The sequence below is a fragment of the Lithobates pipiens genome, unplaced genomic scaffold (assembly GCF_037356315.1).
Source record: "Lithobates pipiens isolate NorthernLeopardFrog02 unplaced genomic scaffold, aLitPip1_a1.2 Scaffold_37, whole genome shotgun sequence".
Taxonomy (NCBI): Eukaryota; Metazoa; Chordata; class Amphibia; order Anura; family Ranidae; genus Lithobates; species Lithobates pipiens.
The window spans coordinates 12,199,248-12,219,345 of NW_027507825.1; positions in this window are offsets into that span (position 1 = coordinate 12,199,248).

A 20,098-nucleotide genomic window follows, 5' to 3' on the forward strand; every position below is an offset into this window, starting at 1 on the left:
TCTGCACAGAGAGAGAACGCAGAGCTGTGGGAGGGGCCCAGTAGGCTCCGTCTGCTGCAGAAAACTACAGGTGTGGCAGAGACAAGACCAGTCATTCTACACAAAGATAGAGAGCAGAGCCAGAGCCAGGGTGCCAGAGTGGGTAATCAGACAAGCCGGGGGTCAGGAAACCAGAGAGCAGCGTAGTCAGGAGCAAAAATCAGGTAAAGGAATCGGAAGGGAAGTCAGAAAAAAAAAATTGTGATTGTAAGACAGCTGAAAAAAAAAAAAAGTTTGTTCAAGCTAGCTGACTAAACTGTTTGTGGATCCCATCCCTAGATACATATGCTGAAGAATACATTTCCTCAAATTGGGACTTTAAGCAAACCACAAACAGTAATCGTAAAAAAAATGACAAATTTAGTAATGTATAAGACACAAGACATAAATAACAAAATTATAAGGTAGTAAAAACAAACACATAAAGTTGGGGATAAGTATACAGCCAGCTGAAAGTGAGGCTCAAGCTGTCAACCGACAGAATGTCCAGACCGCTGTGCAAATACGGTGTGACATAAAGTATTGCAACGACCGCTATTTTATTCTCTAGGGAGTCTGAAAAAAAATAATGATGTTTGGGGGTTCTAAGTAATTTTCTAGCAAAAAAAAAATTATTTTAACTTGTAAACAACAAGTTTGAAAAATAGGCTTGCCCCTTAACCCCTTCCTGACCACCGCGCAGAAATAAACATTGGCAGAATGGCACAAGTGGGCAAAATGGCATACAGGTACGTCCCCTTTAAGATGTGGCATTGTGGGTATGCCGACTGCGTGCTCCGTGACCATGGGTCCCGCGGACTTGATGTCTGCTGGGCGTCCCGCAGGGGCGGACTGACCATTGGACCACTCGGGCACTGACCAAGGGCCCCATGCCACTAGGGGGCCCCATCAGGTTTGCCAGCCTCAATAAAACCAGCGACAGTATGTAAACATTTTAGTTTTTTTTAAATCTCTGAAATGTCCCTTACCGACATCCTCTTAGTCTAAAAATCCAGAGATTATAGCTGTCCCACCTCTCCAGTACCTTCTCAGCCAATAGAAACATGTCTGTGTATACTGTGTGATTGTATACTGTGTGTGTGTGTTTGTGAATACTATGTGGCCCCATAATCTCTGATTGCCTGTGGGCCCCATAATCTCCTATTGCCCGGGGGCCCCATGAGTTATCAGTGGCGTCCCGCAATCGTATTACGGAGTGGAAGAACGGGGAGATGCCTGTTCTGCCTAGTGACATGACAGACATCACCACTCCCTGTCATCGGGAGCAGTGATCGCTGTCATGAGAATAGTAGCCCCTCCCCCCACTGTTAGAATCACTCCATAGGACACACTTAGCCCCTTGATCGCCCCCTAGTGGTTAACCCCTTCCCTGCCAGTGTCATTTACACAGTAATCAGTGCATTTTTATAGCTCTGATCGCTGTATAAATGACAATGGTCCCAAAATAGTGTCAAAAGTGTCGGATGTGTCCGCCATAATGTCGCAGTCACGATAAAAATCACAGATTGCTGCCATTACTGATAAAAAAAATTAACCATAAAAATGCCTTAAAACTATCTCCTATTTTGTAGATGCTATAACTTTTGCGCAAACCAATTAATATAAGCTTATTGTGATTTTTTTTTACTAAAAATGTGTAGAAAAATACATATCGGCCTAGACTGAGGAAAAAAAAAATGTATACCGTATATACTCGAGTATAAGCCGAGATTTTCAGCCTCTTTTTTGAGGCTGAAAGTGCCCCCCTCGGCTTATACTCGAGTCATCGCTGTCTGCCCGCTCGATCAGCGTGTCGAGCAGACAGACAGCGGCCATTCTATAATTCAAAAGCCGCGCCTCCGGCTCCGCCTTCGCCTGTGATAGGCGGAACACTGAATTTCCCAGCAGCCTGTGTTCCGCCTATCACGGACATCGTATCATCCTCGTACTACGGACGAGGATGATACGATGTACGTGATAGGCGGAACACAGGCTGCTGGGAAATTCAGTGTTCCGCCTATCACAGGCGAAGGCGGCGGCGCAGCTTTTGAATTTTACAATGGCCGCCGAGGCGCCGACGAAGAGGGCACGGGACGGAGGCAAGGCAAGGCACGGCACGGGACGGGACGGGACGGGACGGAGGCAAGGCACGGCGGCGAGGCACGGAGGCAAGGAGGCAAGGCACGGGACGGAGGCTCGGGACAAAGGCTCGGGACACAGGTAGGCTGGACACACACACACACACACACACACACACACACACACACACACACACACACGGATGGATACACACACACACACAGGGATGGATGGATGGATGGAGACACACACACACAGGGATGGATGGATGGATGGATGGAGACACACACACACAGGGATGGATGGATGGATGGACACACACACACACAGGGATGGATGGACGGACACACAGGGATGGACGGACACACAGGGATGGACGGACACACAGGGATGGACGGACACACACACAGGGATGGACAGGCATGTCTTACCCTCGGCTTATACACGAGTCAATAAGTTTGCCAGTTTTTTTGGGGGTAAATTGGGGGCCTCGGCTTATATTCGGGTCGGCCTATACTCGAGTATATACGGTATGTATGTTTTTTTCTAAATTTAAGGTTACACCTGAACTGCAGTTTGGTTTGGGTAAAAGTGTCTAAATTTGGACCTCGGCATCAGTCTGACTGGACTATGGGATGTTCAGCCTGGCCACAGGGGGAATTGTCTCTTCTGGCGGGCATGGAACTACAGTCTGCTTGGGTGCTTTAAGATTATCCTCTCTCAGAGCCCGCCCAGTGGGAGTGGCGCTCTTGCTGTTCTTTATGGGAGAGGGTATTTAAGATGCGGACGTCATGTGGTTCGGGGTTCCGGTCCAGAAGGATGTGCTGACTTCATGGTTCTGGTCCTCCTGACCAGCCCCCAAGAAGGCTATGGCCTGGGGTGCGGATCCACCCGACTTGTTGTCTCGGGGCTAGCTAGCCCAGGGCAGGGAAACTAAAGGAGGATTCTGAAGTGTTTGGGTGCTGTCTCTGGTTTGGAAGACCCATTAGCTTCATAGCATTCCAGGGGAGGACTCTTCAGAAGAAGACCACGTACGGGTTGGTTTCTTAGCAAGAGCCTGGAAGGGCTGAAGGACCAAAGTGAATCCGACCTAGTGGATATCGTAAAGCTGGCTGAAGGATCCAGGTATCACACGAGTGTTCTACAAGTTTAGTTTTCCTACGTCTTCTACAACAATGTCTGTGGCAGAGACTTGTTCCTGAAGTTAAGCACCTTGTTGGCTGCTAGGCCTTGTGAGAGAGGAACTATCCAACTTGAGTGAACATCCAGATGTGAATGGCTATTCTCTGGATGCAGTCAAAGTAAGCAAGTTCTTCAATATTGACTTTGACACTAAAGCCCCGTACACACGAGAGGATTTATGTCCGACAGACTTCCGAAGGAGTCCTGCCGGAGTTCTGCCGGAGTTCCGACAGAGTTCTGACGGACTTTTCGACTGAGCGGACTTGGCCACACACAATCACACCAAACTCAGACGGATTCGAACGTGATGACGTACGACTGGACTCGAATAAGGAAGTTCATAGCCAGTAGCCAATAGCTGCCCTAGCGTCGGTTTTAGTCCGTCGGAATAGCATACACACGAGCAAATTTTTCGAAGGGACCGGGTCCGGCGGAAAAATTTGAAGCATGTTCCACTTTCTAAAGTCCGTCAGACTTTTGCGAATCAAAAGTCCGTTGCAGCCCACACACGATCGAATAGTCTGACGGAATCATTCCGTCGGACTTTGGATGTTGAAAAGTCCGGTCGTGTGTACGCGGCATAAGAGTACCTGAACTTTCTTCCTAACCCTCTGATCCCCGATTTAAGAGACTGTTCATTGTTTACGTTTTTGCAAATAAAAATCCCTTTATACGGATCTATCGTCAATCTCTCAAGTTACTAGATATGAATTGAGGAAAAGAAGGTAATAGTAAGCCCAATCAATCCAGCAGCTCCTTCGGGGGTTAGTGCTACATATATATTTTTGGAGGATATTTATTATAGCAAAAAGTAAAAAATATAGCATTTTTTTCAAAATTGTCGTTTTTTTTTTTTGTTTGTAGCGCAAAAAATAAAGACTGCAGGGGTGATCAAATACAACCAAAAGAAAGCTCTATTTGTGGGGAAAAAAGGACGTCAATTTTGTTTGGCTGCAGCGTGGCAGGACCGCACAACTGTCAGTTAAAGTGACGCAGCGCCATATTGCAAAAAATGACCAGGTCATTCAGCAGCCAAATCTTCCAGGGCTGAAGTGGTTAAAAAAAAATGAAAAAAATATCTCTGGCAGCCAAAAGGTTAAGGTAAAATAACTTTCTGCCTTCAGACCCAGAAGGACCCAAGGAAGTAAAAATGTTTTTACTGCCCCCAAACCAAAAACATAAATGAGTTGAATTGAGATCACCACAAATCTAAAATAATATATGTGCAGTAATGCCCCGTATATACACGATCGGAAATTCTGCCAGCAAAAAGTCCGATGTGAGCTTTTGGTTGGAAATTCCAACCGTGTGTACGCTCCATTGGACTTTTGCTGGGGGAATTTCCGCCAGCAAAAGATTGAGAGCAGGTTCTCTATTTTTCCAACGGAAAAAGTTCAGATCGGAAATTCCGATCGTCTGTAGCAATTCTGACGCGCAAAACTCCTACACATGCTCAGAAACAATTTGACGCATGCTCGGAAGCAATTGAACTTAATTTTTTCGGCTCATCGTGGTGTTGCACGTCACCGCGTTCTTGACAGTCGAAAGTTCAGGGAAATTTTGTGTGACCCATGTGTATGCAAGCCAAGCTTGAACAAAATTCCGTTGGAAAAACCATCCAAGATTTTTTCTGACGGAAATTCCGCTTGAGTGTATGGGCATTAGTCTTCATTGCAAGAGAATCCAGGAGAAAATCAAAGCGCATTTTGGGTATCATGTGCCAAACCTTGTGCTTTGGGGATCATGTGCCAACACATTTTTATTTAACTTCTTAAGCCGCCTACACACGATCAGAAATTCAGACAGAAAAATACCGATGTGAGCTTTTGGTCGGAAAATGCGACCGTGTGTACGCTCCATTGGAATTTAGCTGGCCGAATTCCAGCCAGCAAAAGACTGTGAGCAGGTTCTCTATTTTTTGGTCGGAAAAAGTTTTGATCAGAAATTCCAATCGTCTGTACCAATTCCGACACGCAAATTTCCTACGCAGGCTCGGAAAAACAATTCCACGCATGTTTGGAAACAATTTGACGCGTCTTCATTTTCTTGGCTCGTCATAGTGTTGTACATCACCGCGTTCTTGACGGTCGAAAGTTCAGCGAAACTTTTGTGTGACCCGTGTGTATGCAAGCCAAGCTTGAGCGGAATTCCATCGGAAAAAATCTCGGATGTCCACTCGTGTTTACGCTCCATTAGTCATGTGTGATAAAACTTTACTGTACATCTGTTATATCTGTGTTGATTTCATCCGTTTTACATTTTTGGTTGCGGCAGAATTACAGAAATTTCAGCTCGTTTCGAAATGAAGTATTTCATTTTTTTTTTTTTCTCTTCTAGTACAGAAAGGAAATACTATGCTCCGGCAATCCCGCAGACCCATTTAATTGCTCAGCGTGACTTAGAAGGGTTAGAGAAAAAGCACTTTCTGCGTCCTCACAGCCATTAGCCGCCACATTCAGAGCTGGAAGAGAAAATGTACCTGTGTGAGCCAATCTCACCTTTCCGAGCTGACATTTTATTCCGAGCTGATTACCATAATAATGTGGAAGCCAAAATAATACTCCTCACAGACTCCCTCTTAATCTCCCCCCCCCCCCCTCCGCAAGAAAGGACGAAATTATACCTTTAAAATGGCCATTTACTGCAGCAAACGAACGTCTTTCAAAATGGACTTTGGGAAAGATCAACAAAACGCGGCACGGTGCACGCCTTTTTTTTTTTATGGCAATGGGGAGTTGCGGGCGGAAGGCGCCGTCTCGGATTGATTGAATGCACAATGCCACAAAGAAACATATGTTGAAGTTGCAATAAAGTAATTCATTCTGACACATAGCACCTTCTCGATCATTGCTAAGTGGCTTTTCATCATCCCAGTGTGCGTTAGACATGGAGTATATAGATGCCCCCGCATTCTGACACGTCCGCATTGCAAAAAAAAAAAAAAATTGCAATTATCTGTTGTCATAAGAGGCCATGTGAAGAGTGATGGGCGGCGTGATGGCTGAGTAACTCAAAATTGATTGCTTTTCATTTAAACCTTGGCATAAAGGTCCATTTAATTAAACGTAGAAACGTGGGACCAGCAACGGAGCAGTTAGTGATATTACTTAGGCACCCTTTACTCAAATGATAACTTATCTAGACACGTGTACTGCCGAAAAGTTTGTTCGTTTTCATTTCATTCGTTTTTTTTTTTTCCATTCATTATGATTATAATTTGTAAATTCGTAAATAAGTAAATTTGTAAATCCGTAAGTATGTAAATTTGTAAATTCGTAACTTTGTAAATTCGTAATTTCGAAAATAAGAAAGAAAATCGGAAAATTTGAAAAGAATAGCTAACTAAAAATAACTAACTTTTAAATTATATGTATTGGAATTTCCTTTCAAATTTGGCCTTTAGTGAACGTAATTAATACAAATTTTTCAGAAGTTACGAATTATCCAAAAATAAGGAATGGAACGAAACAAAATAATAATAAATAATAATAATAAATTTTTATTACTATTATTATTATTTATTATTATTATTAATCGTTACGTTCCATTCGTTTAGATACGGCATTCGTTATATTGTTTGGTTGTTAGTGAACGTAATGAGTACGAATTTATCCAAAGTAACAAATTATCCAAAGTAACAAATTATCCAAAGTAACGAATGCAACACCTAAACAAATGAAACGGAATGAATTAATAATAAATAATAATAAAAAGTTGTATTATTATTATTGTTGTTATTTATTATTATTAATTTGTTACGTTCCATTCGTTTAGATACAGCATTCGTTATTTCGTATAATTCATAACTTTGGATAAAATCGTATTCGTTAGGTTCACTAAAAGCCCAATTTGAAAGGAAATTCCAATACTTATAATTATACTTATAAATAGTTAGTAATAGTTATGTTATTATTAGTTATTATTATTTTAGAATTTACGGGTTTTCGAATATTATGACATGAATTCCCAAATTACCGAATTTATGAATTTTCAAATTTACGAATTTTCGACTATTCAAAAATTGCTTAAAAACAGATTTTCGTAAATTCGGATATTTCCGAATTAACGAATGTGTCAAGTTTTTCACCTTGTGAAAAGCACTGAGGGTTTACAACCCCTTTAAGTTATTATTAGTTACTTATTATTTCAGATTTTCAAATTTTCATTTTTTTTTTTTCAGATTTTAGAATTTCTGAATTTTTAAAATGCTCAAATTTCCGAATTTTCTACATTTAAGAATTTTCGAATATTCAAATTTATGAATATTCAGAAAATATTTGTTAAACAGGTTTTGCCCAAATTAGTTAAATAACTAATTTGGAACAAAATGAATCGCACATGTCTAAATTAACCACTTGGTGCTGAGCGCACGTAAATATGAGGCCTTTCTGCGGCCAGAACTTATATAGCCTAGTTGCGCGCAATAGCGCCGGCAGGACTGTGCCAAGAGCACGCGCCTTGCGCACTCCCGGCACAGTGACTGGCGGCTCACGGAAAGTTTTCCAATCATGTGACCGCCAATCACGGCGGTCACATGGCCATAAGCCTCAGCCTGTTTCCCGACATAGCAAACCCCGTAAAGGGCCGGTGGCAGCCAGCGCCACGGGATTATCCACTTTTTCTGGCACTTTTTGTTTACAAGTTTAAATCAGTATTTTTTGATAGAAAATTACTTATAACCCCAAACATTATACATTTTTTCAAGTAGAGACCCTAGAGCAGGTGTCTTAAACTGGCAGCCCTCTAGCTGTTGCGAAAGTCCCATGAGGCATTGCAAGGCTGACAGTTACAAGCATCCAAGAATCCCTCAGGCAGAGGCATGATGGGACTTGTAGTCCCGCAACAGCTGGATAGCCACCAGTTTGGGACCCCTGTCCTAGAGAATAAAATGGTGATCGTTGCAATTTTTGGGAAAAAAATACACCTTAATGAATAAAAAATAAAAAATACACAATATTTACCCCAATTTTTTATATAATGTGATAGATGATGTTACACGAGTCAGTAGATTCCTAACATGTCACGCTTTAAAGTGGACAACTGGAGGTGTTCTGAGTGGCTCTAGAACAGTGATGGCGAACCTTGGCACCCCAGGTGTTTTGGAACTACATTTCCCATGATGCTCCACTACAATGCAAGGTGCCAGAGCATCATGGGAAATGTAGTTCCAAAACATCTGGGGTGCCAAGGTTCGCCATCACTGCTCTAGAATATCATGCACCTCATCCCGATTATTGAAGATAATGAAAAAAGAGGATTGGGATTATTGCGGCGCTTAAAATAATTGTTACATATAAAGGTTATATAAAAATACAAGTCTTTATTGGTACAAAATAACAAAGGATTCAATTAAAAATAGTTACAGAGCGTGTACACATTGCATATAGTGGGTCACTGGTGTCCCAATGGAAAGAGAGCGGTCACAAGTAGATGTTGTATCCCAACATGTTTCGTCAGTGAAGGCTTCCTCGGGGGATTGTTTGGGACCACCACAAATAACCCAGCGCTAGCACAGAATGCAAAACAGAATATCAATTGATTATAGAGATAGCAAACATACAAGAATATACATAAAGAGACACAAAACAGCATTTGTCAAGGGTTCAAGGATTCAAGAAATCACACAGTACCTACCTCCCTCCGCCAGTCCCGAACCAGGAAGTGGACATATTGGGTGAACCCCCTCGAGAAGAAGGGGGTGGGGTATGGATGTAAGGAAGACCCAGCCAGGGACAGTGCAAAGGAGACCATGCACAGCCACAGGAAGTAAATAAAGACCCAGTGTCACGATCATCCTGGCGTTCCGGTCGCACACGGGAGACTTACCCGCAGAAGCCTGTCGTTGAGAACCCATCGTTCCCCTTTGACGCGCGCTAAAGCGAACGGACGCTCTCGCGTCGGCATGAACGAGCGCACGCGTGCACGTGGGTTCGCGACCGTTTTGGCGCCCTAAAGGCTTTTTAAGGTCCTTGCTCCGTTCCCTTCTTGCTGTCCAGCCTACAGCGTGTTCGGAGATCCTGCTATTCAGTTCCTGTACCTGTTACCTTGGTTCCTGTTACCCGGCTAGTTCTTGACCTTGATCCGTTGCTGCCTGCCTACGACTTCTTGCTTGTCTGACCACGTCTCTGCCTCATCCTCTTGTACTGCGTTGACCGTTTCCTGCTGACCCGGCCTGCACCCGACTCCGCTGTTCCTGCCAACCCGTTTGGATTTCCTGTGACTGCTGTCTCCGCTGACGATCGTCTGCCTGCCAGTCTACCCACTTGTGCCTGCCTACACCAGCCGATTACCATCAGCCCTACCTACTCGCTGTCGGTGTTCTGCTGCTTATCCGGACCTGCCTCTATCTGCCAGGCACTTGTGCCCTCTGAACTTTTGAATTCCTGTTACCACCTCCAGGGGTTGATTAGCCAGGGGATACGAGGGGCCGCTCCCTGCATTCCGGGCTCGTCTACTAGGTACGTGACACCCAGCTAAAATATATGACAGGCAAAAAATCAACATAGATAGATGTTGGACAAAGACCAAAGGTCCAATATGCAGGCAACTAGCGAAGCCCAAAATATACTCACTGTGCTCAATGTTATAGAATAAATGGGTTCAGGGGCGCCAGTGAAGTGTAATGCAGCGTACACACGGACAGATTTTCCGAAGGAAAATGTTCGATGGGAGCTTTTTGTCGGAAATTTCCGACCATGTGTAGGCCCCAGTAGACATTTTCCATCAGAATTTCCGACACACAAATATTGAGATCTGGATCTCCAAATTTTCCCACAACAAAATCCGTTGTCGGAAATTCCAACCGTGTGTACACAATTCCGATTCTGAAAGTTCCGCGCATGCTCGGAATCAAGCGGAAGAGCTGCGCTGGCTATTGAACTTCATTTTTCTTGGCTCGGCGTGCGTGTTGTACGTCACTGCGTTCTTGATGTTCGCAATTTCCAACCAACTTTGTGTGACCGTGTGTGCATGCAGGACAAGTTTGAGCCAACATCCGTCAGAGAAACTCCCATGGATTCTGTTGTCTGAATGTCCGATCGTGTGTACAGGGCATTACAGTGTGGAAAAGAGACCAAAAAGTGTCCCAAAGTTTCAACACAGAACTTCTATCCACTGAAATACAAGGATGATTCCCAGTATTAGGGAGAGGATATATATATATATATATATATATATATATATATATATATATATATATATATATATATATATATATAATATCAAAAAGTGTCAAATTATAAATAGCCAAATAGGATTATTAATCCCGTAATAAAAGGAAAACAGAAGGGTACCAAGACTGAATACATCTATATACACATTGGCGTGTGCAGCCAATTGCATTAAGGTGTGCACCCAAAACTACAAACACACGTGCCTGTGTATGTCAGCAAAGCAGTGGGCGGGGTCAGTAGAGCAGAGATTGGTGTCAGTCGTTTTTATTTTTATTATTTTAGACAATATTGTTTTACATTTAAAAAAAAATAAAAATTTAGGGGCCCCTTTGGGGGGCTTGCTGAAGTATCTTAGGGTCTAAACAAACCCCTCATTTTTGAGGCAGACAAAGGGATTGAGGACAGAGTTTCCCCAGTCCCTTTCTCTGCAGCCTCAGATCAACTGGACAGTGAGCGAATGGGAAGTGCTCCAAGCTGAGCGGCATTCTGTTCATTTACAAAGTGAAGCATAGTAGACATAGTCTATTATGCTTCAGTTAAGAATGAACACAGGAGCGTCGGGTACAGATCACTCAATGTGTTCATTCAGAAAAGGAAGGGGCCAGTAAATTAGATATTTACCAGCCCCTTCCCCCAATCTCCCTTCTGAAACTTCCCCCTCGCCCCCCCAGCAGCCGGAGGGAGAGGAAAGGAGGGAAGCTGGCAGCACTGCAGAGGGGAGACTGGGTGCTAGGAAGCAGGGAGAATTGGCACGGCACAGGGTGATTAGGGCGTGCCCATGCACACCTGGCACACCCTGTGTGCACGCCTATATATATATATATATATATATATATATATATATATATATATATATATATATATATATATATATATATATATATATATATATATATATATACGCGTCAAAGGCAGAAAGTAGTACATAGCTATATATTTACTAATAGCCAATTACTCAAATGAAAGGACCCTGCTTGTACCCATAAGTTACCGCAGTGGCCATAATCAGGAACCGATAGGCAAACAAGTCAAGGAATCCTTTTGTACTGGGAGGAGGATTTCAGCAGGGGGCAGATGTGTACTGGGAGGAGGTGGAGTTTATGCTGAGAGGGTAATCATGTAGATTAGTGCTCAGTTTTGTTTATGACAAACTATTATGACAAAAGACAATTACTGTTAACCAGGGATATTGAGTATCCCTCTGTATATAATGCATTGCAAGGTACTGTTCAAAAAAAATCATCCATGCTATGGTTTTATAATAACAATTTTATCGATTTTATAATACAATAAAAATTGACATACACTATATCCCCAAAAGTATTGGAACGCCTGCCTTTACATGCACATAAACTTTAATGGCATCCCAGTCTTAGTGCGTAACGTTCAATATTGAGTTGGACCACCTTTTGCAGCTATAACAGCTTCAACTTTTCTGGGAAGGCCGTCCACAAGGTTTAGGAGTGTGTCTATGGGAATGTCTGACCATTCTTCCAGAAGTGCATTTGTGAGGTCAGGCACCGATGTTGGACGGAAGGCCTGGCTCACAGTCTCCGCTCTAATTCATCCCAAAGGTGTTCTATTGGGTTGAGTTCAGGACGCTGTGCAGGCCAGTCAAGTTCCTCCACCCCAAACTTGCTCATCCATGTCTTTACGGACTTTGCTTTGTGCACTGGTGTGAAGTCATGTTGGAACAGGAAGGGACCATCCCCAAACTGTTCCCACAAAGTTGGGAACATCGACTTGTTCAATATGTCTTGGTATGCTGACGCCCTAATGCCGTGTACACACGACCGTTTTTTCCATCAGAATAAACGCTGATGGTCTTTACGACGGAGTTCCGCTGAAACCGACTTGCCTACACATGATCACAACAAAGTCCGTTCATTTAGAACGAGGTGAGGTACGACGGGACTAGAAAAAGTAAGTTCAATAGCCAGTAACCAATAGCCGCCTTTGAGTCGTTTTTGGTCTGTCGGAATAGCATAAAGATAAATGGTTTTCCCTAAAGGAATTGATTCCGTCTGAAAGATTTAAAACATGTTCTATTTCTAGGTCCGTTACACACGCACACCCACAATACCACATGCACAGATCGACATACAGGTACGTCGGTTTCCGCAGCTGAGCCACCTTGCCGCAGTATATATGTGTGTAGCGTCCTCTAGGTCAGTGATGGCGAACGTTGGCACCCCAGATTTTGGAACTACAATTCTCATGATGCTCATCCACTCTGCAGTGTACTTGAGCATCATGGGAAATGTAGTTCCAAAACATCTGGGGTGCCAAGGTTCTCCATCACTGGTCTAGGTACTAGGGTGCTAGAGTGAGTTTTTTCTCCGGTAATATAGGTAAATTTAGGCAGGCCTAGCTGGTTGCTAGGTCTGTTTGTTTTCATTTTGGGCTCAGGGAAGCAGATGATGACTCACAGGCAGCATCACTTCCATGTCACCTCCCTCTTCCTTCTAGAATACACTGGAAGGAGAGGAGAGAAATAGAGGTGGAGCTGTCTGGAGTATCTTAAGAAGCCCTGACCAATCCCCAACTTGGATTGGCATGGGCAGGTCTCCTTAATTACCTGCGGTCAGCCCATCCAGGGAAGAGTTTTCAGGTGGAAGAGCTGGAGTGAGAGGGTGTGGAGGCTGTCAGGCCCACGAGGAGCTCCCCAGTCTGGGGGGGTGACCCAGGGTCGGGGCTCGGGTGCATCCGGGAGGAGTGAAGAGATCTTGGAATCAGAGACACATGAGAGAGCAAAGAGAGGACAGAAGGAGAGCACTTATGCCCAGTACACATGATCGGACTTTCCAACAACAAAACCGTGAAATTTTATTTGAAGGTTGTTGGCTCCAACTTGTCTTGCATACACACGGTCACACAAATGTTGGCCAACAATTACGAACATAGTGATGTGCAAGATGTATGGCGAGCTGAGAAAAAGGAAGTTCTATAGTCATGTGATATCTCCATTGCGAACGCTAGTTTTACAAGACCGAGCGCTTCCGGCTCGTACTTGATTCCGAGCATGCGTGAACTTTTGTGCGATGGACTTGTGTACACACAATCGGAAAGTCCGACAACAAGTTTTTGTTGGCGGAAAATTTGAGAACCTGCTAGCCAATATTTGTTGGAGGAAAGTCAGACAACAAATGTTCGATGGAGCATACACACGGTCTGACTTTCAGCCAACAAGGTCACATCCAACATTTCCCTTTGGAAATTCTGATCATGTGTACGTGGCATAAGAGTCTCCAGGAGGACTACTGGTCACAGTCAGGAGGGCTGGTGAGTGAGCACAGTTGGGGGGACTGGAGAGGCACGTCTGAGAGAACTGGGAGATTGCAGTTTGAGGTTGGTGCAGAACCAGTGGAGAGAGAACTGTGGAGAAGGCCAGTGGAGAGAGGTCATCACAGCCAGGGTGGCTGGCAGGGCCTGAAGAGAGCTATCTGTGATTGCTAGCTGAGTAGAGGATAGCTAGCACCTGAACTTTTTCTACACCACAGGGGCCCGGGGTCCCTGCCCTCAAAGGGCAGTTCATTGAGGCCTGACTGAAGCAGTGTCAGGCCTTCCTATGCGGTGCTAGCTAGTCTGGAGGAGTAACAGTCTGCAGCAAATGAAGTGCTGGAGGAGGAACGATGTGCAGCATGTGTTTGTGCTGAAGAGAACATTGAGATGCATATACTAGAGAGTATATAGTAGTCCCAAGCAAGTTTGCACTTGAAATTCCTGGGCATCCTATGATTCCCAAAACCCCATCCAAGTTGAATCCCCTCAAATAAAAAAACAAGCTATGGACTGGTCTGTTTCTCTGAGTGACTGAGAGATGGGTGTGGGGCTGGGCAAGGTGACAAGTGAACCACAACATTCAGCAACCCCTACGGGGGCATGGCTACATGCGGAAGGCGGTCAGCAAGTCGTTAAAATTGATTGGACCCTGGGCAAACACTTTCTTGGCCCAACCATGGTAGATAGTTCCTAATGGATCAGTCTATAGTCGTGGCAACAAGTAGCGGCCACAAGGCTCTCTCACCAGACCCAACGACACAGCAGCAGTGATCCCTCCGATCAGGTATTCTCTGGGTCGCCTGAGACCGCTCTGGTAGGCAGCACAGCAGGTCCTTATCCTGGCAGCAGCTTCGACCCTGCGCACTCAGATCACACTCTGTACTCTCTTGTAGTCCCCCACATGGCAGTGAGCTTTTGTTGCCACACTCTCACTGTCTCTCTCGCTTTCTCAGACAGCATTGGGAAAAATAAAGGGCAGTAAGTGGGGATTACACAAAGTCCGTTCCTGTGGTTGATCTCTGTACTGCTGATAAGAGGAGGGGGGGCGAGCGGGGAGCTACACGGATACCCCGCAGCTCACCTCTCCGGTGTCTCAGCAGAGCCAAATGCATGCAGAGTAAACTAGCAGAGAGGGCAGGCTGCCCGTCTACACTGGTGGAACTATTTGCAGGCAGCACAGACTCATGGTGCAGCTGCTTTGGGCCCCACAACAATGACTAGGCCCCTTTTGTAGACGTACACTGCCAAAAAAAATGTGTTCGTTTTCATTTGGACTTTCGAGTTTCGAACTTCGAATTTCCAAATTTAGGAATTTCAGAACTTTCCAATTTACGAATTGACGAATTTGTGAATATTCGAATTTACGAATATTCAGGAAAAATTAAAGGGGTGTTCCGGCCGCGATGTGTTTTACAGTGTTCCAAACACTGTAGCTGCTGACTTTTAATAAGGACACTTACCTGTCCAGCGAGCCCGTGATGTCGGGTCCCCCAGAGGCCGATCCGTCCATCGGATCGGCTATCGGCGCCGCAATCTTAACGAAGGGAAACAGGCAGTGGAGCCTTGCAGCTTCACTGCCCGTTTCCTACCGAGCATGCGTGAGTCGTGAATGGCCCCCGTTGTGTTCTGGGATACACACATGTCCCAGAAGGCAAAGGGGTCACTCATCGAAGAGGAGGAATAGGAAGAGGCAGATTAGGAAGATTGCCTAGCAACAGGGGTTTCTGGTAAGTTAAAATGTTTTTTTTTCTTTTTTTAAGAATATTAATGCTATTTTTAGGGTGGCCCTCCACTTTAAATGGGTTTTCGTCAATTCGGATATTTCCGAATGAACTAATTTCTTGAAAGTCCTTAAAAAAAAAAATGAATTGCACATGCCTACCCTTTTGTCCTGTGTTAAAGACGGCCCTGCTTACAATGTCTTAAAAATACATTTAATGACTTATTAATGATTACAGAGATGAATAAGCATGTCTTTAATATCTGCCTGAAGTTCAGCTTTGAATTTAGAATACAAACATTGAAAGTGCAATGAGTGAACCTGGTAGGTCTTGATAAAATAATGATTTTCTAGAGGCCTTGAGAAGAGACATGTGTTAATATATCAATCTCTATTCCCCATTGGCCTGAAAATGTTTTAAACAAAATAAGGTATTTAATAACGGCTTCTGTCAAGCAGTCAGTAGTTACAGGGCTGGCAGCATCCTGCCTTAGCAGATACTAATTACAGTGTTCTATTGTATTTCCATTTCGAGTTAAACTCGAATGTGTACATTAGTACTTTGACAAATGGTATAATCACATGTTTTCCTGATTAGGTCTCCCAACGTTGCCACTTGTTCCGAAAAGATTGTTTGCAAAATGAATTGACATATTTATTTATACTTTTCGCATTCTAATTGCCTTTTAATGCAAGTAATGCACGTTAAAAAAATGTTTCAATTTATCAAACACAAAGAGACTGTCAACAGCCCACCTCAATGTACATAATGTAGAATGTCTACATCAACACTCCCGTGTCCAGTGCTCAAATCCTTAAAAAATATGGCAGTGTCTGATTGCATACTGGTATGGAAATTGAATGCCGGCCTTGCAATAGAATGCAAGATCCGCTCAAATTGCTCGGGCTCCTTCCCACTTTAAAAGTCACCTATTGAAAGTATTTTACATAGGATATATTCATAGGTGTGCGCAGCCTTTTGCATTAGGGCAGTGATGGTGAACCTCAGTACCCCAGATGTTTTGGATCTACATTTTCCATGGTGCTCATGCACTCTGCAGTGTGGTTAAGCATCATGGGAATTGTAGTTCCAAAACATCTAGGGTGCTGAGGTTCACCCCAGATGTTTTGGATCTATGTTTTCCATGGTACTCGTGCGCTCTGCAGTGTAGTTGAGCATCATGAAAATTGTGGTTCCAAAACATCTGGGGTGCCAAGGTTCACCTCAGATGTTTTGGATCTACATTTTCCATGGTGCTCATGCACTCAGGAGTGTAGTTGAGCATCATGGAAATTGTAGTTCCTAAACATCTGAGGTGTCAAGGTTCACCCCAGATGTTTTGGATCTACATGTTCCATTGTGATCATGCGAACTGCAGTGAAGTTGTAGTTCCAAAATATCTGGGTGCCAAGGTTCACACCTGTTTTGGATCTACATTTTCCATGATGCTCATGCACTCTGCAGTGTAGTTGAGCATCATGGAAGAATTGTAGTTCCAAAACATCTGGGGTGCCAAGGTTCACCATCACTGCATTAGGGTGTGCACCCCAAAGCTCAAACACACATTTGCTAGCAGTTTTTAAAAGACCTTTTTTCTGACACTTTTTAAACAGCATTTTTTTCCCCCTCTTTCTTCCTGCCAAATTAGGGGAGGGGTTAATTGTTCACAGGTGTATAAAGGTAGTTATACAAACTCCCCCTTGAGCTTGCTCCCTGATTGTGGCTTGCATGTGGATTTTGTGGACACAAGTGGATTTTTTGAACTAAAGTGGAGAGTTAATAACCAGGAGTTGAAAACAGGAGTTAAGACAGGAGTCTCTAACCTCTATCCTACCTCCATCCTCCCCTCCATTTTAAAGATCCCACTGCAAGGGGCAACCAGACAGCTTTCCAGAAACGTCAGGCTGACAGCAAGCCAGATTCACCGGAACCAGAGTGTTTAAAGGAGCCAGGTAAGCTTGCACCTCCACTCCCAACCCAGTGATTGTTCCAGGGACTCCGTCCGACCGCCTACGGGGGTCAGGAAGGAATTTTTGCCCCACTGGTGCGTTTGGCTGCTACTGTCAGGGGTTTTTTCGCCTTCCTCTGGAACAACCATAGGTTAGCATACCCCTACCTCTGGCCTCCTTTCCATTTTTTACGCTATCCTAGGACGACTATTCCAGATCCCAGCCAGACTTCTTTTCTGAGCGGAGACCTCCACCTTAAGTAAAGGTAGCGGGAACAGCCAGCAACCGAATACAACAACTCCTTCCGCATCCATATAGGCATCCCCTGATCAACTTGCGCGCTAATAGCCTCAAGCACGGCGGCAAGTCTGATACCTAGCCCCCACCTCAGGATCAATACCCTGATCAGGATCATCATCTTAGGCCCATAGTACCATCAACAGCATCCACAAACCATGTGCTACTTCAAATACTCAGCTGAAGTTCTGCACAGACTAAGGAACATCAACACCACATTGCCATCTTCCATACAAAAAATACTTCAAAGAGAACAACTATTAAAAACCGGACGACAACCAGCTCCCAACCACAGGAAGACATCTACTCGACCACTACAATTAGATTGCGCCTTGATTAACGCCAGGTCTGCAGTCAAACATAGACTGGAAGTACACGACTTCATCATCGAGAACAATGTAGACTGCCTCTTCATCACCGAAAGCTGGTTAACCTCTGACTGCAACACCATCCTCACTGAATTGGTGCCGGAAAACTACAGGATCCTAACCGAACACCGGATAGGGAAAAAAGGAGGAGGCCTAGAAGTGATCTTTAAAGGTCACCTGGATCTCACTAAACCATCATCTCAGAACCCAGTTCCTTTTATGGAAACCCTGATGCTACATCTTCAACCAACACCCCATGACACCACTCATATTCTACTGTGCTACAGACCACCGGGACCAAAGTCCAATCTTCTTTCACCCCTCACGGAATCCTTTGCAATGCACACCCTAAAATTCAAAAATTTCATGGCACTCGGATATTTCAACCTTTTGGGCAAACAAGCCTAAAGACCCCATCGCGACTGCCTGCATCAATCAACTAGAAGAACTGGGTCTACAGCAACTGATAAAGAATCCCACGCATGGGTCAGGACACACCCTGGACCTCATTTTCAAACAGAACATCGACGTCAACATACTCGACAACATAACTCTGCCATGGACGGATCACCACGCCATCAAATTCAAAATCACTACCAACATCACCAACGCAAAACGGAAACCTGTAACAACGCACTGGACCAGATCGCATAAAAAACTGTACTCCGAAGCCTTCAAAACCACTCTGTCCAAAAAGATATCTACAATAACCTTAAACCACTCTACGGAGGAAACACTCAACTCCCTGAACAAGGCATTACTGCAATCAGCAGACTCGGTAGCACCAAAACGCAGGGCACTCATCAGGAAGAAAAATGCTGGATGGTTTAATAGCTCCCTCTCCGTACTAAAGCAAGAACGCAGAAGAGCGGAAAGAACATGGAGAAGAAATCCCACCGAGGAAAACCTATTTAACTACAAAGGTCTGACAGAGAATTATCGGAAAGCAATCTTCAAAGCCAAAAAGGACCACTTCTCATATACAATCTCAACGGCCGCAAACCAACCACGGGAACTGTTTAAACTGGTTAATCAATCAATGAATCCGGTGTGCCTAGAACCCCCAGAAAGCGAATCCCAGGATTACTGTGACAAACTGTCGGATTTTTTCATCGATAAAGTCAAAACCATCAGGGAAACAATTTGTCAGAAGAAAACATCCAACCTCAGCCAGCAAATACATAAAGAGGATGTCTGCACCAACATACCGCAACCGCCGAAATTTTCACTATCCCCAATTACCGTAGACCCCGCAAAAAACATCATTAATAAACTGCGTGACAGTACCTCACCTATTGACATCATCCCCACAAAACTACTGAAAGAATGCTCCGACATCGTGGCTCCAACCATAACCCACCTCATAAACCGATCATTCCATGAAGGGATTGTTCCCAGCATCCTCAAACAAGGCATCGTCAAACCTCTACTCAAGAAACCAAACCTGGACCCTCAGGATCCAAACAACCGTAGGCCGATTACAAGCCTCAACACCATTTCTAAAATCATAGAGAAAGCTGTAGTACATCAGCTACAACTTCACCTGGATACTCACAAACTCCTGGACCCGCTGCAATCAGGCTTCCGCCCGGGTCATGGAACAGAAACAGCTCTCCTCAAGATTTGGGATGACGCCCTCGAAGCAGCAGATGACGGAGAGCCGTGTCTCCTCGTACTGCTAGACCTAAGTGCAGCGTTTGATACAGTAGATCACAATACTCTACTCGTCCGCCTCACAGAAGTAGCCGGAGTCCAAGACATAGATCTCCAATGGTTCGCGTCCTTCCTAGGAAATCGGTCACAGACAGTGAAACTAGGAAACTTCCTCTCCGAAACTCGGGCAGTCACCTGCGGAGTCCCTCAAGGCTCTCCGTTGTCACCCGTTCTCTTCAACATTTACATTCGCCCACTCCTTCAAATCATCAGATGCTCAGATCTCTGCTTCCACTCTTACGCTGACGACACGCAACTTTATTTCCGGATCAATGGAAAAAAAGATCACCAACAACAACTTGAAAACTGCCTCAAAT